This window comes from Phyllobates terribilis, unplaced genomic scaffold (genome assembly GCF_046119375.1).
Source record: "Phyllobates terribilis strain yellow unplaced genomic scaffold, ASM4611937v1 Scaffold_36__1_contigs__length_13169755, whole genome shotgun sequence".
In the NCBI taxonomy this organism is placed as follows: domain Eukaryota; kingdom Metazoa; phylum Chordata; class Amphibia; order Anura; family Dendrobatidae; genus Phyllobates; species Phyllobates terribilis.
The window spans coordinates 985784-1010564 of NW_027362796.1; the positions used below are offsets into that span (position 1 = coordinate 985784).

Genomic DNA, 24781 nt, shown 5'->3' on the forward strand with positions numbered 1-24781 from the left:
TGGTACACAGCTGGACAGTGGGTCAATAACTTTTGATGGGACACATCCAGGTTCCTCCCTGATTACAAGGGACCCTAGTGAATACTGATCATTCTGAACCCCCACTGACTATATACTTGCTCCACCTCACCCTATACCATCATGGAGGACACTTTCACCTGTGTCCACTGTAAGGTTGGACTTTCTTTCATAATTACAGAAGATTAATAAATATCATAAAGCTGAAAAAGTGTTGAGTAATTTTATTATTAATAAATATAAAGTATAATATATATCTATAGAGGGCACATAAGATGACTAACTATAGAAAGCATAGTATCGCCTGATATATACTGTATATTCTAGATGGCGCTATTACACTAAATACATCACAACCTCCAGGGTGATATTACCGTACAATGCGAGATCACTAATAATGGCCACAGATTATGAGAAAATGACCAGCTCCATAGTCCTGGAGTTATTATAAATGTCTCTAGTGTGAGGCAGGGACTGGACGAGTGTTGGAGGGAGGTATATTCCCCCAGGACGTCCTTTATGTATCCATGCTGTAGAATCTGCCGTATACTTCTGTTCTAGCAGTCAGACATTTCACTCTGCAGATCACAGGCTCAACATTGTGTAAAACTACCACCGTATATAAGAGCACTCAGAATAAAAACTAGCAGCATGCCGTGCACTGCCCACGTCATGTGTACGGGATACAGGACCTGCATGACCTGGTACGGCCATTATAGTTGATAGATTAATGATACCTGTGCAGATGAAGGGAAAAAAATATGTGCAACAACAGGAGGAGAAAGTCTCAAAATGTAATTTGAAGAGTATGAGATGCAGATATGTGGTACCAGGGAGAAACGTAAGTGTAGTCAGACAACACAATGACCTGGAAACGGGTCAAGCAGAGCCGGGTATGTGGTAATAATAAATGGGCAGGGAAATGAGTCGAAGTTTTGGTAATCATGGTGTAACAGACCGGGCACACTGACTGGGTAGGAGAGAATTTTATGTTCTTTTGATTATAGGATCATTCGGAGAATTCCTGCTCCTTAATATTTAAAGGGGTTGTCCGGGACTATTTTTTTTTTTTTTACCGTGGACCTAAGAACTTACAGGCCGATCTTTGCCTGCTAACAGTGGTCACAGCCCGCTCCTGCTGGTGATTCTCCAGCTCCCGCTCTGCTCTGTTGATGGGGCATGACTGCTGGAGTCATGCTGACTGACAGCTGGCTCCCCGCTGCCTAACAGCAGGGAGCCGGCTGCCAATCAGCATGAAGTTGGCAGTCATGCCTCCATGACAGAGCAGATAGGAAAAGGAAGAGCTGTCCTGTTGACTTGAAACACCAGAATTGCTGTTAGGAGCAGTTCAGGAGCGATCTGAGTCGCTACCAGCTAAAACAGGCAGGTAGTTAGCAATTACCTGCCTGTTAGTTCTTAGTAATAACTCATAGGAAATAGTAGCATGTTAAACCCAGTATAAAAAAAATCAAAGGTTATATAATGGCATAATACACATGCAGGTATTGAAGGACTCAGGTGGACAACTCGTCATGAAATACATATATACGGAGACAAAAAATGACGAGCAATAGTCCAGGGTAATGTACAAAAGTAGGAAAAAACAAGGAGTGATCCGGCATCCAAAAGTCTTTAAAATCAATAATCCTATATTGGAAAACTATTTTAAAAATCATATGCAGAGAAGTCACATCATACAATGATTAAGGACCATAAGGTCTGAAACTCGTCTGTACATCACCTCCTCCTGTGGGGGCTGTGACTTCTCTGCATATGATTTTTAAAATAGTTTTCTAATATAGGATTATTGCTTTTAAAGACTTTTGGATGCCGGATCACTCCTTGTTTTTTCCTGCTAATCTCCCGGGGCACTGCCGGCTGTTCCGTGCACCTGATGTCTGAGTAAGTTGAGCTGACGTTTTTTTCCTCTTTTGTTTCAATGTTCAAAAGTAGAAAATTTATTGATGGATAAAAATATAGATGAACAGGGCAGGGGGGAATAGGACACACATCCACGTGTGAAGACAAACTGTGGAAAAAAGGGGCACGCAATATAGGAACATTAATAATAGTATATATCAAATATCATATACATTATCATATGTACTATCATAACAGATATAAAGGAATACTATGTCATAAAAAAGAAATCCTGCCGTTATACCAATAAATAGCGTTATCAAGGTATATGTGACAAATTATCCCACTAGAACTATGCTAATGCACCAAACAAGAAGCATTATGAAATACTTTGGACACCAATGATGCAGGAGCTCTAACTATTAGTGCGTCCGCCCCTGACGCGCATTTCGAACCAGCCTTCGTCAGGTGGCACGGTCTCCACTTATTCCCTGACTTATACACTACGCCAGATGAAGAAAAAAGGCGATGTAGTGCAGCCCTGTACAGTAACAGGACCTCCCTTTTGTTTCCCCCATGGAACACCAATACATTTCAATTGAATGTGTGTCCTCGGATGTACATTCAGTTGAAACCAGTGGGCCCACTCTATGTCCTGCTCGGGGACACCCCAAAGATCTGGGCCCATTGCTCCAGTCCGGCCCTGGTTACAGTTCATGCTAGTCCAGACAACAGATATCACGTCCATCGCACATGTATCCAGTCAGCAACTACAGTCCTCACATACATAGTTCATCACATGCAGACGATGGATACCATGACCGTAGAACATCTATCTAACTCCAGCAACATATAGTACAGTCTCAACTGGGGTTCTCCAAACTTATTTGTGGGTTCAGTGTTGGGCAGAGGAGCAGACCTGTATTCCACCAGATGGAGCCATGGTGTTTTGGACTGTTACTGAAGAGACCCTCTGGAGTGGGAGTCAGAGACTTTATACCCACAGTTCCCATTCAGGACATTCCTCCACAGGATTGGAGAAGTTGGGGGGAGGTGATACTTCACTGTTCAACTAACCACCATATTTGTCCTAAATTGTGTAATTAGTAAACTGCAGTGGGCTGATGCAATATATACTCAGCAGGCATTTACAAATGAACATACCACAAGAGTGAACGTACAGTCTCATATGAAACAATGACTCAATTGAGGCCTCTGAGAGACTAACAAGAGTAATGGAATGATTGATTTACCTGATTACCAATTTTGGGTCTGGCCTTATGGATACATAAGATCCAGCTTGCATGTCTTTCTCTGCTTACTATTACTGAATGGAAACAGTGATTCCCGATGCTGAACGCTCTCCAGGAGAGACCCGTGCACCTCAATCTCATGAGCAAGTAAATCTCCAATAAAACACAACAATAAGACCGACATAACCAGTGCTCCGTGCTGGAAAAAGTCTGTATCCCTTAGAGACGTGCACTCTGCTCTACGTCCATTGGTCCAATAGTCTTTAGTCCGTGGCCAGCTCCTCACACTGATGAAACTGGTGTAATGCATGTACAAGAGATAGCAGCCACAACACTTATTACTCACATCTTCATCTCTTTTACATAGAGGCAGAATCATTTTATATCCTGGTGGTGGTGCTTCACTTGTAAATGACTTTAAAGCAGTACAGTTGCTGGGCCTGAAAACTCCATTCCTTTTTTTCTGCCCTTTACTGACCACTGCTCTTCCAGTAATTCCCTTGCCCCAGCCTGGAAAGTCCAGTATTTACTCACTATGACTCCCAGGTGTAGCCTACACATTACCTTCTCTTCAGTCGTACTGTCCATTGACAATATGGAAAGGAGTCTGCTGCTCACTGAGCAGCTGCTCACTGGGGTAGATGTGGGGGAGGGTGGTAGTAGGGAGCTGCAGGACAGTGAGGGGGGGTAGAGGGAAGAGTACCAGGGAGGCTAGTCCTGATCTGGCACAGCCCAATAAGTTTGCAAAGTTGGCATATGAGGGGGGTGACGGTACAGGGGTAGCACTGCTGCAGCAAGACATGTCCCTTGAAAGCCAGAGGAGTGTCAACTCCAGTAAGGAGGGAAATAGGAGAAACAATTATTAGGGAAACAGATAGGGCAATCTGTCACAAAGACAGGGATCGTCGAACAGTGTGCTGCCTACTTGGCGCTCGAGTCCGGCACATCGCTGATCGGGTTGACAGATTACTGGGAGGGGCTTGTGAGGACCCAGGGGACATGGTGCACATTGGAACAAATGACAAAGTTAGAGGTAGGTGGAAGGTCCTTGAAGATGATTTCAGGGAATTAGGCTGCAAGCTGAAAGCAAGGACCTCCAAGGTGGTATTCTCTGAAATACTACCGGTACCACGTGCCACGCCAGAGAGGCAACAGGAGATTAGGAAGATAAATAAGTGGCTCAAGAATTTGGGTAGGAAGAAGGGATTTGGGTTCCTGGAGAACTGGGCTGACTTCTCAGTTGGCTACAGACTCTACGCTAGGGACCGGCTGCACCTCAATGGGTGCTGGGGGAGAAAATGGCTAGAAGGTTGGAGGAGTGTTTAAACTAGGGATTGGGGGGAGGGTATTCATTTTATAGGTGGGGAAGATAGTGCAGATAGTGACCTGGGCACAAATAAAGAAATTGGGGGTGGGGTTAGAACAGTCAATAAAGTAAGAAGGAATAGAGGTACAGAGAGATACATAAAATGCATGTACACTAATGCCAGAAGCCTCACCAACAAAATGGAGGAATTAGAATTAATTTTGTTGGAAAATAATTATGACATGGTGGGGATATCTGAGACGTGGCTGGACGAGAACCATGACTGGGAAGTTAATTTACAGGGCTATAGTCTGTTCAGAAATAACCATACAAACAGTCGAGGGGGGGTGTTTATATGTAAAATCATCCTTAAAACCCATCTTGCGGGAGGATATATGTGAATCTAATGGAAATGTAGAGTCCCTGTGGGTGGAGATAAGGGGAGGGGGAAAAAATAATAAATTACTGATAGGGGTTTGTTATAAGTCTCCAAAAATAATGGAAGCAGCGGAGAATATCCTCGTAAAGCAAATAGATGAAGCAGCGACTCAAGGAGAAGTCACTATTATGGGGGACTTCACCTACCCTGAAATACATTGGGGGACAGAAACCTGTAGTTCAAGCAAAGGTAATAGGTTTTTGACAACTATGAGAGACAATTACCTTTCATAACTGGTTCAGGACCCAACAAGAAGGGGGGCACTGCAAGACCTAATATTAACCAACAGGCCAGACCGCATATCAAATATACGAGTTGGGGGTCACTTGGGTAATAGTGATCACAAAATAATACATTTTCATGTAACCTTTAATAAGATGTGTAGTAGAGAGGTTTCAAGGACACTAAACTTCAGGAAGGCAAATTTCCAACGGTTGAGAGATGATCTTAGTGCAATAAACTGGGACGATATCCTGAGACATAAAGCTACACAAAGCAAATGGGAGACATTTATTAGCATCCTGAATAGGACCCGTGCACAATATATACCCTATGGGAATAAACATGCTAGAAATAGGAGGAAACCACTATGGCTAAATAGAGCTGTAAGGGGCGCAATAAGTGACAAAAAGAAAGCATTTAGAGAACTAAAGCAAGTAGGTAGTGATGAGGCATTAAATAAATATAGAAAATTAAATACATTCTGTAAAAAACAAATCAAGGCAGCAAAGATTGAGGCAGAGAGAATCACTGCCAGAGAAAGTAAAAAAAAACCCAAAATATTCTTTAGCTACATAAATAGTAAAAAACTAAAAAATTATAGTGTTGGCCCCCTTAAAAATAGTCTGGGGGAAATGGTGGATGAGGATGAGGAAAAAGCCAATATACTAAATGATTTTTTTTCAACTGTATTTACACAAGAAAATCGCATGACAGAAAACATGATTAGTGATAACAAAAGTTCTCCATTAAATGTCACTTGCTTAACCCAGCAGGAAGTACAGCGGCGTCTAAAAATCACTAAAATTGACAAATCCCCGGGCCCCAATGGGATACACTCGCGAGTACTGCAGGAATTAAGTAACGTCATAGATAGACCATTATTTTTAATCTTTAAAGATTCCATAATAACAGGGTCTGTACCATAGGACTGGCGTATAGCAAATGTGGTGCCAATATTCAAAAAGGGGACAAAAACTGAACTTGGAAATTATAGGCCAGTAAGCTTAACCTCTACTGTGGGTAAAATCCTGGAGGGCTTCCTAAGAGATGCTATACTAGAGTATCTGAAGAAGAATAACCTCATGACCCAATATCAACATGGGTTTACGAGGGACCGTTTCTGTCAAACTAATCTGATCAGCTTTTATGAGGAGGCAAGTTCCGGACTGGACCGAGGAAATGTAGTGAATGTTGTGTATATGGACTTTTCAAAAGCTTTTGATACGGTTCCACACAAAAGGTTGATACATAAAATGAGAACAATGGGGATAGGGGAAAATATATGTATGTGGGTTAAGAATTGGCTCAGTGATAGGAAACAAAGGATGGTTATTAATGGAAAACACTCAGACTGGGTCTCAGTTAACACTGGTGTACCACAGGGGTCAGTATTGGGCCCCCTTCTTTTTAACATAATTATTAATGACCTTGTAGGGGGCATACAGAGTAATATTTCAATATTTGCAGATGACACTAAACTCTGCAGGGTAATCAATACAGAGGAGGACAATTTTATATTACAGGAGGATCTATGTAAACTAGAAGCTTGGGCTGATAAATGGCAAATGAACTTTAATGGGGATAAATGTAAGGTAATGCACTTGGGCAGAGGAAATAAAATGTATAATTATATGCTTAATTGTAAAACACTGGGCAAAACTGAAACTGAAAAAGACCTGGGTGTATTGGTGGACGACAAGCTCACGTTTAGTGGCCAGTGTCAGGCAGCTGCTGCAAAGGCAAATAAAATAATGGGATGCATTAAAAGAAGCATAGATGCTCATGAGGAGAACATAATTTTACCTCTGTACAAGTCACTAGTGCGACCACACTTAGAATACTGTGTTCAGTTCTGGTCTCCGGCGTATAACAAAGACATAGCTGAACTAGAGAGGGTGCAGAGAAGAGCGACAAAGCTTATTAGAGGACTGGGGGGTCTGCAATACCAAGACAGGTTATTACACTTGAGGTTATTTACTGTGGAAAAACGAAGGCTTAGGGGTGATCTTATTACTATGTACAAGTATATGAGGGGACAGTACAAAGACCTGTCTACTGATCTTTTTACTCTGAGGCCTGAGACGGGGACAAGGGGGCATCTTCTACGTCTGGAGGAAAGAAAGTTTAATCATAATCACAGACGGGGATTCTTTACTGTAAGAGCAGTGAGACTATGGAACTCTCTGCCGCATGATGTTGTAATGAGTGATTCACTAATAAAATTTAAGAAGGGCATGGATTCCTTTCTTGAAAAGTATAATATTACAGGTTATATATACTAGATTCCTTGATAGGGCGTTGATCCAGGGAACTAGTCTGATTGTCGTATGGAGTCGGGAAGGATTTTTTTTCCCCAATGTGGAGCTTAGTGTTTGCCACATGGTTTTTTTTTGCCTTCCTCTGGATCAACATGTTAGGCTATGGGTTGAACTAGATGGACTTAGTCTTCCTTCAACCTTAAAAACTATGTTACTATGTTACTTTGCCTGTGCTGTCTCAGGGTTACCCGCTAACCCACAGCTCTACCTCCTTAAGCTCCTGGCCGTATCCAGTGCAGCTGACCTCTTTCTGTCTATAGTCCACTTCACCACACAGGTAAAAGGCTGCTGTGGCCATATTACTCTGCCACTGGATCCAGTTACAGAATCTTGCTATCTCTGTTCTGCTTCCTTCCAGTCTCACACTCCTCACTATGCGGCCTCATCTGTCACACTCTCTGTATTTGGCGTCACCTCACTACTCATTCCAGTGCTGACTTCTCTAAGCAGGAAGAAACTCTCTTCTTACTTCCAAACACTCCTCCCATCTGTAGGGCCAGCTGACTGTTAAGTCTTCCTTACCTAGTTGTCTAATCTACTACAGCTCTGATGGGAGATATTGCATTAAATTCAGCATTAAACATTGCTCAACCATTATACATGTTATAATGACACAAACTGTAAAAGTCTTCTGGGACGGTGTCCGACATCTTCACACACTTTTACTGTATAACCACGAGTCACTTAAATGTCAGGGACATCGATCTGTCTAGTTAGGGGCAGAAGTGATTGTGAATCAATGTCACCTCTTCTGGTGCAGATGAAAGTGACAACAGGAGCCCGGGAGAGGAACAGCGAGACACCCCGAAAGAGGGAATGGTGCAGATAGTGGCCTATTATGACTGCACAAGCCCATGTACATTGGTAGCGTACAAACAAGGGGAACAAATACCTGAACCTGGCAGATCCAAATTCAGACTGGTAGAAGCACTACTCTGACCCTGGTCTGTCCCTACATGATGGTGGAGGTTGGCACCCTAAGATAACGCAATGGCGCTCCCTATCAATAGTGGCTCACCCTGAATGCTCCTAACAACTCCTAGTTTATCTATGCTTGTGTAGCAACTTACTTGGGAAAATAGGTTAAACACTAAAAACTACAACTGACCCTGCTTGCTCCTGTACAGACTAGATACCTTGACTACACAGTCCCCAGCGGTACCTGCGGGTGAAGAGATAGACCTGACCACAGACTAGGAGATGGCAACTATGGCCTAAACTGCCTAAAAGGCAGACAAGTTGCTTCACGCTCCTCCTAAAGAACCAGAGGGCAGAGCAGAGTGTGAATTATCTAAAAGAAGAGAAGTGTGCTGAACAAAGGAATAATCCCAAAGTAAGAAACAAAATACCAAACAAAGAATACAGCAAGTACTGTTAACAAATATACTGCCTATTTTCAAATGATAAAAAGAAGAAAAGTGCAAAGTATAGCAAATAAACAGCAAAGCGAAAAACCCTAGCTCCAAATATCAACAGAATGTCAGAATATCCAAATGAATCTATCACTAGCAGGAAACGCAGACTATAAAGCTGCACCCAAAATGTGATAGGCATCCAAATAAAAATACAAATATGTAAAGCTAAGCAGGCTGCAGCCAGAAAAGCAGAACCCAATCACCCAGTGAAAAGGTGTTTGTCCTGTGGCTCGGCAGAAAGAGAAGCCGACCACAGAACACAAACTGAAGGGATCAAATCCTGAAGCATGACATTGCTACAGACAATTCCTCTCTCTTCCTCCTCCCTGACTTCTCTAGTTTTCCATTTCTGTTGTGTCTTGGTAATTGTGGGTAACATGAGGCGGCCCATTCAGGTTGTACAGGTGGTCCGGCTCTGCAAGGACGGCATCCATACGTGCCGTCACAAGAAGGTTTGCTATATCTTGCAGCACAGTCTCAAGAGGATGGAAACAAACTCCATGTGGACGGCATGAGGGGCCAATATCCTGTAGTGGACAAGGGACAAATACCGCCACACCATGACCAGATCACATATTACCACCACATAGTGACCGAATACTACCATACTGAGCATTAATACAAAAACAGAATACTAATATTACCATTACTAATAGTGCCATTATTCACAGGAGCTCTGTGTATAGTATACAGTGTATAGTGTCAATGTACAGATAACACACTGACTCACTGGTGATGTCTCTAATTGAAGTCCTTCATCTCCACTTTTCCTCTTCATCCATCGCAGACCGCCATCACTTCTTCTCGCCAGGACTCGTCTCTGCATAAAATAACACAGTTATCTAGAGCAGCTTACAGAGCACATTCCCCAATATTTCCCCAACTTCTACACTACACCAGATGAAGAAAAAAAGTGATATAGTGCCGCCCTGCACAGTAACATGAACCCCCCACAGAAAACAGTATCCTCAAAAATAAAATACATTACAGCAGTAATAATATCCGTTAATTATCCCCTACAGTAATAATGCCCCACATCCTACTCCCATTGTCTTCATCCGGCCCCCTTTGTCTCCATCCTGCACCCAATGTCTCCATCCTGCCCCCATGTTTCCATTTGTCTCCATCCTGCCCCAATGTCTCTCCATCCTGCCTCCAATGTCTCTCCATTCTGCCCCCCATGTCTCCATTCTGCGCTCAATGTGTTTCCATTCTGCCTCCAATATGACTCCATTCTCCCCCAATGTGACTCCATTCTGCCCCCAATGTCTCCCATTCTGCCTCCATGTTTCCCATTCGACCCCCCTGTCTCCATTCTGCCCCATCTCCATTCTGCCCCCCATGTCTCCATTCTGCCCTCAATGTGTTTCCATTCTGCCTCCAATATGACTCCATTCTCCCCCCACATGCCTCCATTCTGCCCTCAGTGTCCCTCACCCTGCCCCCAACCTGTGCGGTTTTGGTGATTTTTTTCCTCTATAGACTTCTATGTGGAGCATAAAAAAACGTCTGTAAGAAACTGCAGATACTTTTTTAAGTGCAGAATCAAAGCTTTTCTGCACTGTAAAAAACAATTAAAAACGCGGTTTCACATCTGCACCAAAATGCATCAAATAAGGGGGAAAAAGCCTAAAATAGTGCACCAAAGATGCAATAACCAGAGGAGATTGTTATTGTATAGATTGGTGCACAGTATTTATGCTACGTGTGAACACGGCCTTACAGACACAAAAAAGCCAGATGTCATATAGTGAAACTACACAGAGATGAGAAAGTTCTGAAGGGTCCGACTGTGAATGAGGGAACAAAAAATAATCCACAGGTCCCAACTAGAGAAGAGCAGGACGCACAGATGATATTGCAGCAGCCCGGGCTAATCTAAAGCCGCGACAGGGCCTCCCGTCCAGCCACCAATTACCACTGACCTGGATGCTGGACCTGAGTCCCATGAGTCGATCCTCTCATCTCTAGTCCCAGCCGTCCTGGATACAGCAGACAGTCCCGGATTTAGGTCTATGCCCTGCAGTCCCGAGTTTCTGCTGAATGTCCCTCACTGCCACCGCCCCTCTGATAACTCTTCCTGCCGGGGGAGAAAGACATGGTAAATGGGCGTAGCTTGGGGTGTGGATAGGGGCGTGGTCAGACTACGCGTGCCGCATGGTTTCGCCCTTTTTCTAGTCCTCATAGGTTGGCGGTATGCTTGTACTGAGGAGATCTGGGATATCAGTGATTAGGTCCCATATTGTGCACTGTAAGGTCTGGAAAAGCTCCTTCTATCCGTCTCTGTAGCACCAGAGGAAGAACAGAGGGGAAAAGACAGGATTTTCTACATGTCGCGTTATGTAGATGTTCTGCAGATTTATCACAACCGTCCACAAGAAGAAACTGCCATCACAGAGCCGCCTTTAGCTGTTGGAAAAGTTTAAACTTAGTTTTGAATAGTTGCTATAGGCAACAAGGACTTTCTATTTATGCTGGGTCACATGATGCTGGTGCTGGGTGATGTCATGTGACGGAATGTTGTGGGTGATGACGTCACAGAGGGCGTTGTGATGTCACCCTTGGGGTATATAAGGGGGCTCCATCCACCTGGAGCTCATATCTCATTGGCCATATCTTGGTGCTGAGATACCCCCTGGAGACAATGAGGATCGCCATATTGTTTCTGTGCTGTACCCTGTTCTACCCTGTGAATTACCATAGGCTGCCGGTGAGTACCTGTCTATTATTACATATGGAGGACGTTTAGAATCAGCTGCGGCAGGGGAAGGGGATGGGGAGGGGGGTCCTGTAAGAATTTACCTGCGGGAATAAGAGGTTATGGCAGGGAAAGGAGCTTAGGAAGTGACAGTCAGAGGGGATATAAGTGTGGGGTGACCCCTCTGACTCCCACATTCCTGCTTTGTCCTTGTAGTGATTAATGACTTTGGTGTTGTCCCTTATATATCACTTTGCAGTCACCAGTGATCGCTCCGCACTGTGATCCTAAACTACAGTCTCATTTACCTTTTTGCAAACGCCCAGAAGGGGAGGAGTGACATCACACCCATGTGAGCAGATCCCGCCCACTTTTACTGCAGTCGTAATGCGAGCTAGCTGTATTCTGTTTTCATGGAAATGTCAGCAGCTGCTCCCCCTAGTGTTTACAAGATGAAAACATCAAAAGAGTTAAAATATTTTTTCAGATTTTATACCATTAAAACCTTTTTAAATATATATGTGTATTTATATATAAATATAAATACTTTACAATTTTACAATTGTAAAAAAATTGCTGACACTTTCCCTTTAAAAGATCTAAAGACGTTCTGCTTCATGTGCCATTGTGACCAATCACAGCACAGATTATATTTTTTAAACTTTTCTTGAAAAACTGAAGCTGCTCCGTGATTGCAAATCATGTGGAAGGGTTCTCTTTTAGACATTTAGTTAGGTCCAAAGTATCAGTGACATGATGGATAGAACTGTGCAATGATGTCACAGAGGGCTTTGTGATGTCACCCCTGGGTATATTAGAAGCCTCGGCCCATCTGCAGCTTGTATCTCATTGACCATACCTTGGTGCTGAGAGACCTCTGGAGATGATGAGTATCACCCTATCATTTCTGTGCTTTACGTTGCTCTACCCCCCACATTACAGTACACTGAGGGCGAGTATGTTCTCATCAATATGGAGGTCACAAGGATCAGCTAATGAGAATATCGCCTCTTGCAGGACTTCTCATACTGGACACGTGACCGTCCGTCATATGAAAGTCCAACTGTAAATAATATTCCATGGACCCTGGAGGTGAATCCCAAACTTCTTCCTGATCTTCTCAATGGGATATTTCTGAAAGTTGCTTGATAATGTATCCATCACTGTATAATAACAAGGGCTCTCTGTTTGACTGGATTGGGTATAAAATATACAGGACTTTATTATGTTTTTTTTCTTTATTATAGGATGACCCACTACCCGTGGATCTCAGGAGAAGCACCTATCAAGCTTCCATCAATCTTCCTCTTTGGCTCTTCCGTGACGCAGTTTTTGTTGCGGTGATGACACTACTGACAATACTAGAGTATTTGGCCTTAAGTCTTGTCCTGAGCAAGTGGGCAATGTCTGAACCTGGTGAAACAATCAGAAAACTCCTGAGAACAAAACCATTCTGAAGGAACAAAGTGCTTGTAAGGAGCCGATTTGCATCCCTCAGATTCAGGAGCAAGACTCCAGGAGAACACCTGTCCTGCCCAATGGCAAATGTTCTACTCCATCCATGGCTCCTGCACCGCAGGATGCGAAAAAGGTTCCTAGTTGCAACTATAAAGTGGCGTTCAGTGATATTGTCTGGGTCAGAACGATCCCTCACAACAATATAGGAAGAAGAGCTCGAAGTTCCACGGAGCATAAAGAGAGGCTACTGATTTTTCAGAGAATCCAACAACCCAGAATTCCAGAGCCAAGAGCACCAGAACCTAGAACACCAGAACCTACCATGTCAGAACCTAGTATGTCAGAACCTAGAATGCCAGAGCCTGAAATGCCTACAACACCTCCACCCAAAATCAAGAGGAGAAGATGTTTCCTTAGATGTCTTAGAGGCGAGGAAGATTGAGAAGGCAACTGCTTGAACTTTCCCATTGCTCGTGTTTTCATCACAGGTTAGTCCTATACATGCTGTCTGATGGGCACCATCTTACTACATACAATGCAGCATTGCACCTGAAATCGAATGGATATTTTGTCACACACTTGCACTTTAGCACCTTATCATATGGCGCATATATCTATGAACACTTTGCTAAGTATCACTGTCTAGTATGTGCTTCTGATGAACCTATTTTAGGAAAACGTGTCGAGGTTTGGCATACTATGTACTTGAGTTTGGCGTACTATGTGCTTGTTGGTAAATTCTATTGCCATCTATAATCTACTAGATATTATAATGTCTATGGTGGGATGCCCCATGCCGAATTGTTGATAACTGACTATGAGCATTGTCCTCTATTTCTTATCTACTATGGTTACAGGTTGATGTGAAGAGAGCTGTGCCATTGGTAGCGATTTTTCTACTGATTTGTCAGTCATATTTATGTTAGTTTAGCAAATTTCTGCTTGTAGGGTCTAATGTTTTAGCATAGTGTATGTTCTGTGAGCTAAATTGTCATACTTATGCACTAGATAGATTATAAATTGTGATGCTTATGTACTAGATAGATTATTAGTTTAATCGGTGATTTTTTAAATATTTTTTAACATCAGGAGACTCAAGAATCGCATCTTACAGAAGACAAGCCTAAATGCCGAAGGGTGATGACCTGTTGATGGCCCACAGCTGGAGGGTCATTACCTCTTGATGGCACAAAACTGGACAGAAGATAAAAACATTTGATGGCACACAGCCGGAGGGTGATGACCTATTGATGGCCATAGCCAGAGGGTCATTACCTGTTGATGGCACACAGCCGGACAGAGGATCATTACCTGTTGATGGCACACAGCCGGATGGTCATTACCTGTTGATGGCGCACTGCCGGATGGTCATTACCTGTTGATGGCACACAGCCGGAGGGTGATGACCTATTGATGGCCATAGCCAGAGGGTCATTACCTGTTGATGGCGCACTGCCGGATGGTCATTACCTGTTGATGGCACACAGCTGGAGGGTGATGACCAGTTGATGTCGCACTGCCGGATGGTCATTATCTGTTGATGGCACACAGCCGGACAGAGGATCATTACCTGTTGATGGCACACAGCCGGTCAGAGGATAAGATCTTTTGATTGCATACACCGGGTCCCTCCCTGATAACAAGGAACCCTGGGGAATACTGGTCATCTTGATCCCCCACTGACTATATACTTGCTCCACCTCAGCCTACACCATCATGGAGGACACTTCCACCTGTGTCCACTGTAAGGTTGGACTTTCTTTTATAATTACAGCAGATTAATAAACATCATAAAGCTGTAAAACTATCGAGTAATTTATTATAAATTATTATAAAGAAATATAAAGTATAATAGATAGCTATAGAGGGCACATAAGACGACTAACTATAGAAAGCATGGTATCGCCTGATATATACTGTATATTCTAGATGGCGCTATTACACTAAATACATCACAACCTCCAGGGTGATATTACCGTACAATGCGAGATCACTAATAATGGCCACAGATTATGAGAAAATGACGAGCTCCATAGTCCTGGAGTTATTGTGGCACCCCTGGGGTCTGGTTGCCACAGTAATAGAAATATTACGTCTGAGAGCAAGTGGGAGGTTTCCTGGTCAGGAGCCCTAAGCATGCCACACCTCCTGCCCCAGTCCTGGGAGGGGAGGAATCTGCCCTATATAAACTGGGTCTGGGGCGGGGTTAGAGAGTTCAGTTGAGTTCAGACACAGGGAAAGCAACAACTAGGAGCTCTGTAGGAGCAGGAGTTGAAGACCAGGGGCTGGAGCTAAGCGGAGCTCGCCCTGGCAGAAGAATACAAGAACCGGACACCGGAGTCCGAGGCTGCAAGGATCTTTAAGTCCAGCAGCAGAACCCAGCCGGCAGGGGATTCCAGGTCCTCTGGCCATAGAAGCCCGGAGGCTCGGTCACAAGCAATGGACCAGCACCACCATCGTGGAGCGGACGCTATCAGGAGGCCCCAAGTCACCGGCTATACGGTTGAGCACCACACGGTACGCTCAGGGATGTGGGCTACTTCTACCAGCTTACAGCAAGGTAGCCAGGAATAGTGCAGATAGACGGGGAGGCCTACAACTCCACCTGGCCAGGGGAACTCCTGCCTGCTCACAGACTGACCAGGCCCCTTATGCTAGCCAGTACTCCCAGGAGGGTCTGCCTTAATATCATCAGTAAAGACCCTGAACTGCACTGCAAAGACTCTGAGTCGTTCCTGCTTTCTCACCGCATACAGCACTATTAGTACTGGGACTCCCGTGTACCATCACTCCCATCATCCACATTAACTGCCCTGAGGCTATACTTCTCCCGTGCGGAGTCATTCCATCCTTTGCTGCGCACACAACACCAGCCTCAGCGGTCTGCCTTGCAGCGGCGGTCCCCACTGACCACAATCCACGGGTGGCGTAGTCGTACAATTATCATACAGCTTGCCTGCCACCGGTTTGACCACCCTGGGCACGGATCGGGCCATCGCCACGGAGACTACCACCCCCAGCGATCCGGCTCCGGGTAATCCCACACACGTTCACATTAGGCCCAGGGGGTGCGTCATTATTATAAATGTCTCTAGTGTGAGGCAGGGACTGGACGAGTGTTGGAGGGAGGTATATTCCCCCAGGACGTCCTTTAAGTATCCATGCTGCAGAATCTGCTGTATACTTCTGTTCTAGCAGTCAGACATTTCACTCTACAGATCACAGGCTCAACATTGTGTAAAACTACCACCGTATATAAGAGCACTCAGAATAAAACCTAGCGGCATGCCGTGCACTGCCCACGTCATGTGTACGGGATACAGGACCTGCAGGACCTGGTACGGCCATTATAGTTGATAGATTAATGATACCTGTGCAGATGAAGGGAAAAAAATATGTGCAACAACAGGAGGAGAAAGTCTCAAAATGTAATTTGAAGAGTATAATACAGAAATGGGAAACTTCTGGAGATGCAGATAAGTGGTACCAGGGTGAAACGTAAGTGTAGCCAGACAAGGGAAAAGTGCAAATGATCCAGCGTAAAGGTTTGTTTAGTAGAAAAAATATTAAAACTTAGCTTTTATTAGCCATATAAAACACTGCTCCACAAAGAATACAGCAAATGTGCAACTATCATAGCTTACAGACCTACGCGTTTCAACAAATCATGTCTTAATTATGGCCCTACTACTAGAATGACAAAAAGCCATATATATATATATATATATATATATATATATATATATATATCCACGTGCCTGTATGACCTCCCTACAACGCCTGGGCATGCTCCTGATGAGGTTGCGGATGGTCTCCTGTGGGATCTCCTCCCAGACCTGGACTAAAGCATCCGCCAACTCCTGGACAGTCTGTGGTGCAACGTGACGTTGGTGGATGGAGAGAGACATGATGTCCCAGATGTGCTCAATTGGATTCAGGTCTGGGGAACGGGCGGGCCAGTCCATAGCTTCAATGCCTTCATCTTGCAGGAACTGCTGATGACGCACCCCTGGGCCTGTATCGCGCAGCGTTGCGCACGCGGGAGCTTACCCGGAGCCGGATCTGTTGAGGGTTGTAGTCTCGTGGCGGTGACCCGGTCCGTACCCAGGGAGTCAGACTAAGTGGCGAGTCTATTAGCAGTAGATGTTGGATGACTACGCCACCCGTTGAATGCAGCTTTGGAGCTGCCGCTGCAGGGCAGACCGCTGAGGCCGGTGGAAGGATGGTGCAGCGGGGATGGTATAACCCCCAACGGGAGGGGTATGGCCTCAGGGCAGCCGACGTGGATGATGGGGGTAGCAGGAACCACTCGGAGACGGTACGGTGTAGTTCAGGGTCTTTACTGGTGACAAAGATAGACCCTCCCGGAGTACTGGCTAGCGATTGGGGCCTGGTCAGTCCTTGAGCAGATGGGATCTCCCCTGGCCAGGCGGAGTTGTAGGCCTCCCAAACTAACGATACTCTTCTGGCTACCTTGCTAGAGGCGGGTATAAGTAGCCCACGTCCCTGAGTGTACCGTGTGGTGCTCACCCGTATGGCCGGTGACTCGGGGCCTTCTAGTAGCTTCCGCTCCACGACGGCGGTGCTGGTCCCATGCGTGTGACCGTGCCTTCGGGTTTCTTGGCCAGAGTACCTGAAATCCCCTGCCTGACGGATTCTGCTGCTGGGTAGGAGTTAGTCCCCACAGCCTCGGACTTCGGGTCTGGTAAGAAATCTTCTCAGTCAGGGCGAGCTCTGCAGCTGCCAGCCCCTGACTCCTTGTAGCACTGCTCCCACAGAGCTCCTGATGTTCTTTTCCTATATCTGCTTCTCTGTCTCTACTTCTGGCATGGCCCAGGAGCTGGGCCCAGCCGGGGCCACAGCTCCCTGTCAGCCCTCCTGGCTGAACTCTCCCTCTGAACTCTCTAACCCTGCCTCAGCCCCCGGTTTATATAGGGGAAGTCCTTCCCCTCCCAGGACTGGGCAGGAGGTGTGGCATGCATAGGATTCCTGACCAAGAGACCTCCCACCTGCTCTCAGACATAACATTGCATTACTGTGGAAACCAGACCCCTGGGGTGCCACATTCCCCCCTAGTGAAATTTAGTACTCCGGGACTAAACATATTTTTTTAGAAAGACATAACAGGGTATAACAATAATAATACAATAAGAAAAACACATAAAGGTGGTCACGGCATGTCCGCAACCGGGTGCAGTCTTTGAAGGAAACAAAGGTGTCCATTTCACCAAAACAGGGAGACGTAACCAGGTAGGGGTCTGTCCTGCCCCGAGTCCTTAACAGTCTTTTAGTCCATCCTGGGTTACGCTCCACTAACTGTACAAAGGATTCCCGGTAAATCCACCAAGGACTCCTATAAATTACTAGAAACACATAATTATTTACAGGATATGGCCGCTCACAGTCCTCAGCCTGGTAAGGGATAGGGGATGGCTGCTCACAGTCCTCAGCCTGGTAAGGGATAGGGACACACGGGGAACAATTCACTAATCCCAACGGGGACCATATTTTAATTAGCAGCAGTCCTTGTACCCTTACGGGTAACTATTTACAGCTCTTTATTCACGCTACTTCCCTTCAGTAGCTATGTCCTCTTTGTGCTCCCTCCTGAGGGTAGTCCTCAGACCCGTCCGGGTCCTCTTGGCTTTCCTCGTATTGGTAGTACTGTAGCTCCTCCTCGGTTAGCTGGGTTAGTATCTCTGCGACAGTCCTCCCCCGAGGTGGCCAGGACTTTACCTCCCTTTGGGCTGCCCCGGTTAATTGGGCCACCAGGATGCTCACCTTTTGCTCCTCTGTGAGGGGGTACACCTGGAAGAGGCTATCCAGCTTTTCTCTAAAGTCATGCAGGGTATGTGACTCCCCTGAGTATTGGGGTAGCCAGGCTGCTCCCGGGATATAGGGCATGGTAAAAGGCATGACTGCAGCAGCGCTGGCGCTGGCGGGGGTTGAGGCAGTGAAGCTCTCCTCCGTATCCGACATCTTTCTCCCCCCCCTAGTGGACCGTGGCCTACCTTGCGATGATCCTCTTCCGTAGGCCGCGGCTCCGCAGTGGATCGTCAGGGTTGAGGACCTTCCGTCGCGCTCCTGTGACGTCGGCGTCTGCTGGGCTCATTCCAGGACCTTACGCAACGTCCGGACGTGAGGCGGGGCTTCAGTTCTCGCGCGCTTTCGGAGTCCACGCCCCTCTTCTTCCCGCGCGGCGTCTTCAAGATGGCGTCCAACGGCGGGAAAACTCCACGGAAGGCGGGAAGAAGGCAGAAGATGGCGCCGGATGGCGGGAAAACTTCGCGGATGGCGGGAAGAAGGTAGAAGATGGCGCCGGATGGCGGGAAACCTCCACGGATGGCGGGAATCTTCACCACTGGTAAGTTTGAACAGTCTTTTTCAGGCACGCAGTACCCGGTGGTTGCGGGCACGAAATCCTGCCGACTACGCCAAAAGTTGACGCGCCCCTGGGCCTGTGTCGCGCTGCGTTGCGCACGCGGGAGCCTACCCGGAGCCGGATCTCTTGAGGGTTGTAGTCTCGTGGCGGTGACCCGGTCCGTGCCCAGGGAGTCAGACTAAGTGGCGAGTCTATTAGCAGTAGATGTTTGATGACTACGCCACCCGTTGAATGCAGCTTTGGAGCTGCCGCTGCAGGGCAGACCGCTGAGGCCGGTGGAAGGATGGTGCAGCGGGGATGGTATAACCCCCAACGGGAGGGGTATGGCCTCAGGGCAGCCGACGTGGATGATGGGGGTAGCAGGAACCACTCGGAGACGGTACGGTGTAGTTCAGGGTCTTTACTGGTGACAAAGATAGACCCTCCCGGAGTACTGGCTAGCGATTGGGGCCTGGTCAGTCCTTGAGCAGATGGGATCTCCCCTGGCCAGGCGGAGTTGTAGGCCTCCCAAACTAACGATACTCTTCTGGCTACCTTGCTAGAGGCGGGTATAAGTAGCCCACGTCCCTGAGTGTACCGTGTGGTGCTCACCCGTATGGCCGGTGACTCGGGGCCTTCTAGTAGCTTCCGCTCCACGACGGCGGTGCTGGTCCCATGCGTGTGACCGTGCCTTCGGGTTTCTTGGCCAGAGTACCTGAAATCCCCTGCCTGACGGATTCTGCTGCTGGGTAGGAGTTAGTCCCCACAGCCTCGGACTTCGGGTCTGGTAAGAAATCTTCTCAGTCAGGGCGAGCTCTGCAGCTGCCAGCCCCTGACTCCTTGTAGCACTGCTCCCACAGAGCTCCTGATGTTCTTTTCCTATATCTGCTTCTCTGTCTCTACTTCTGGCATGGCCCAGGAGCTGGGCCCAGCCGGGGCCACAGCTCCCTGTCAGCCCTCCTGGCTGAACTCTCCCTCTGAACTCTCTAACCCTGCCTCAGCCCCCGGTTTATATAGGGGAAGTCCTTCCCCTCCCAGGACTGGGCAGGAGGTGTGGCATGCATAGGATTCCTGACCAAGAGACCTCCCACCTGCTCTCAGACATAACATTGCATTACTGTGGAAACCAGACCCCTGGGGTGCCACACTGACACACTCCAGCCACATGAGGTCTGGCATTGTCCTGCATTAGGAGGAACGCAGGGCCAACCGCACCAGCAAATGGTCTTACAAGGGGTCTGAGGATCTCATCTCGGTACCTAATGGCAGTCAGGCTACCTCTGGCGAGCACATGGAGGGCTGTGTGGCCCTCCAAAGAAATGCCACCCCACACCATTACTCACCCACTGCCAAACCGGTCATGCTGAAGGATGTCGCTTTCCACGGCGTATCCAGACTCTGTCACGTCTGTCACATGTGCTCAGTGTGATCCTGCTTTCATCTGTGAAGAGCACAGGGCGCGAGTGGCGACTTTGCCAATCCTGGTGTTCTGTGGCAAATGCCAAGCGTCCTGCATGGTGTTGGGCTGTGAGCACAACCCCTATCTGTGGACGTCGGGCCCTCATACCACCCTCATGGAGTCGGTATCCAACCGTTTGTGCAGACACATGCACATTTGTGGCCTGCTGGAGGTCATTTTGCAGGGCTCTGGCAGTGCTCCTCCTGTTCCTCCTTGCATAAAGGCGGAGGTAGCGGTCCTGCTGCTGGGTTGTTGCCCTCCTACGGCCCCCTCCACATCTCCTGGTGTACTGGCCTGTCTCCTGGTAGCGCCTCCAGCCTCTGGACACAGCCAACCTTCTTGCCACAGCTCGCATTGATGTGCCATCCTGGATGAGCTGCACTATCTGAGCAACTTCTGTGGGTTGTAGAGTCTGTCTCATGCTACCACGAGTGTGAAAGCACAACCAACATTCAAAAGTGACCAAAACATCAGCCAGAAAGCATTGGTACTGAGATGTGGTCTGTGGTCCCCACCTGCAGAACCACTCCTTTATTGAGGGTGTCTTGATAATTGCCAATAATTTCCATCTATCGTCTATTCCATTTGCACATCAGCATGTGAAATTGATTGTCAATCAGTGTTGCTTCCTAAGTGGACAGTTTGATTTCACAGAAGTTTGATTTACTTGGAGTTATATTCTGTTGTTTTAAGTGTTCCCTTTATTTTTGGAGCAGTGTATATAGATACATACAGTGAGTACGGAAAGTATTCAGACTCCTTTAAATTTTTCACTCTTTGTTTCATTGCAGCCATTTGATAAATTCTAAAAAGTTCATTTTTTTTCTCATTAAAGTACACTCTGCACCCCATCTTGACTGAAAAAAACAGCAATGTAGAATTTTTTTGCAAATTTATTAAAAAAGAAAAACTGAAATATCACATGGTCATAAGTATTCAGATCCTTTGCTCAGACACTCATATTTATGTCACATGCTGTCCATTTCCTTGTGATCCTCCTTGAGATGGTTCTACTCCTTCAATGGAGTCCAAATGTGTTTAATTAAACTGATAGGACTTGATTTGGAAAGGCACACACCTGTCTATATAAGACCCCACAGCTCACAGTGCATGTCAGACCAAATGAGAATCATGAGCTCAAAGGAACTGCCCAAGGAGCTCAGAGACCGAATTGTGGCCTCCATAATCCTTAAATGGAAGAAGTTTGGGACCACCAGAAGTCTTCCTAGACCTGGCCGTCCAGCCAAACTGAGCAATCGTGGGAGAAGAGCCTTGGTGAGAGAGGTAAAGAAGAACCCCAAGATCACTGTGGCTGAGCTCCAGAGATGCAGTAGGGAGATGGGAGAAAGTTCCACAAAGTCAACTATCACTGCAGCCCTCCATCAGTTGGGCCTTTATGGCAGAGTGGCCAGACGGAAGCCTCTCCTCAGTGCAAGACATATGAAAGCCCGCATAGAGTTTGCTCAAAAACACATGAAGGACTCCCAGACTATGAGAAATAAGATTCTCTGGTCTGATGCGACAAAGATAGAACTTTTTGGTGATAATTCTAAGTGGTATGTGTGGAGAAAACCAGGCACTGCTCATCACCTGCCTAATACAATCCCAACAGTGAAACATGGTGGTGGCAGTTGTTAGAACCCTCCTGTTAGTTTTTTCTATTTTGTGGTCACGTGACCTTCTGCCTATTTATTCCAGCTCCGCCCTTCAGGCTTTGCTGGACTTCAGTGTTACTTTGACTCTTAATCTAGCCAGGTGCTTTGTACCTACTGTATCTGTGGCACCCCAGGGGTCTGGTTTCCACAGTAATAGCAATATTACGTCTGAGAGCAGGTGGGAGGTCTCCTGGTCAGGAATCCTAAGCATGCCACACCTCCTGCCCAGTCCTGGGAGGGGAAGAACTTCCCCTATATAAACTGGGGCTGAGGCAGGGTTAGAGAGGAGAGAAAGAGGAGAAGAAGAGTCCCAGACAGAGACATAGTCTGGTCTGGAGAGGAGCAGCTATAGGAAAGAAAGATCAGGAGCTCAGTGGGAGCAGTGCTAAAAGGAATCAGGAGCTGGAAGCTGTAGAGCTCGCCCTGATTGAAGAGTTCTCACCGGACCCGGAGTCCGAGGCTGTGGGGACTAATCCTTACCCAGCAGCAGAAACCGACCGGCAGGGGATTTCAGGTCCTCTGGCCAAGAAACCCGAAGGCACGGTCACACGCAAGGGACCAGCACCGCCGTCGTGGAGCGGAAGCTACCAGAAGGCCCCGAGTCACCGGCCATGCGGGTGAGCACCACACGGTACACTCAGGGACGTGGGCTACTTTTACCCGCCTCTAGCAAGGTAGCCAGAAGAGTACAATTAGTTGGGGAGGCCTACAACTCCGCCTGGCCAGGGGAGATCCCATCTGCTCACGGACTGACCAGGCCCCGATCGCTAGCCAGTACTCCGGGGGGGTCTACCTTTGTCATCAGTAAAGACCCTGAACTACACCGCACCGTCTCTGAATGGTTCCTGCTACCTGCATGCTATTCTGCTACCCCCTTCAAACACGTCGGCTGCCCTGAGGCCATACCCCTCCCGTTGGGGGTTATACCATCTACGCTGCACAATCATACCACCGGCCTCAGCGGTCTGCCCTGCAGCGGCGGCCTCATAGCCGCATTCAACGGGTGGCGTAGTCGAACACCGTACCATCTTCTGCTAAACTCTGCCACTCAGCTTGACTCCCTGGGCACGGACCGGGTCACCGCCACGAGACTACTACCCCTATCAGATCTGGCTCCGGGTAGGCTCCCGCATGCGCAACGCTGCGCGACTCAGGCCCAGGGGCGCGTCAACTTTGGCGTAGTCGGCAGGATTCCGTGCCCGCAACCACCGGGTACTGCGTGCCTGAAAGAAGACTGTTAAACTTACCTGTGGTGAAGATTCCCGCCATCCGGCGCCATCTTCTGCATTCTTCCCGCCATCCGTGAAGTTTTCCTGCCATCCGGCGCCATCTTCTGCCTTCTTCCCGCCATCCGTGGAGTTTTCCCGCCGTTGGACGCCATCTTGAAGACGCCGCGCGGGAAGAAGAGGGGCGTGGACTCTGAAAGCGCGCGAGAACTGAAGCCCCGCCTCACGTCAGGACGTTGCGTAAGGTCCTGGAAGGAGCCCAGCAGACGCCGACGTCACAGGAGCGCGACGGAAGGTCCTCAACCCTGACGATCCGACTGCGGAACCGCGGCCTACGGAAGAGGATCATCGCAAGGTAGGCCACGGTCCACTAGGGGGGAGGAGGATGTCGGATACGGAGGAGAGCTTCACTGCCACAGCCACCGCCAGCGCCGCCGCTGCAGCGGTCATGCCTTTCACCATGTCCTATATCCCGGGGGCAGCCTGGCTACCCCAGTACTCAGGGGAGTCACATACCCTGAATGACTTTAGGGAAAAGCTGGATAGCCTCTTCCAGGTGTACCCCCTCACAGAAGAGCAAAAAGTGAGCATCCTGGTGGCCCAACTAACCGGGGCAGCCCAAAGGGAGGTAAAGTCCTGGCCACCTGGGAGGAGGACTGTCGCAGGGATATTAACCCGGCTGAAGGACACCTTTGATACCCGCACCTCAGCCGAGATTAAGCTTAGATTCTACGGGTGCAAACAGCGAGCACATGAGAATATAAGGGACTATGCACTAAACCTACAAGAGGCCCTGAGAGCCATTAAGCAGACCGACCCTGACGGCGTGGGAAACGAGGACAGGCTGTTGACCGAACAATTTATAGAGGGACTATATTGCAATGCCCACCGAACCCAGTTGCGGGCAATGGCCTTACAGGATCCTCATCTGGACTTTGCACAGTTCAAGGACAGAGCCATCCGGGTGCTCCGAGAACCGGCACCGGGTGGCGTGGTGACCCACAGGCGCCCTACTACCGCTTACCACCAGGAGGCGGCGCCCTTGTCGGCAGGGCCTGTGGGAGCTGACGCGCAGGCTTTGAACAATGACCCG

General features: G+C 47.5%; 1 long non-coding RNA gene across 2 annotated transcripts in view; it reads right to left on the minus strand.

The window, feature by feature from the left end:
• Window positions 1-11839: 11839 nt before the first annotated feature.
• Window positions 11840-24781, minus strand: part of LOC141182761 (uncharacterized) — a 30040-nt gene continuing 17098 nt past the window's right edge. For both annotated transcript variants that reach the window (XR_012257966.1, XR_012257967.1), the window contains exons 3-4: window positions 14458-14557; window positions 11840-11967 (exon numbers count right to left, since the gene is read on the minus strand). This is a non-coding gene — a long non-coding RNA (uncharacterized lncRNA). The remainder of the gene's footprint in view (window positions 11968-14457; window positions 14558-24781) is intronic.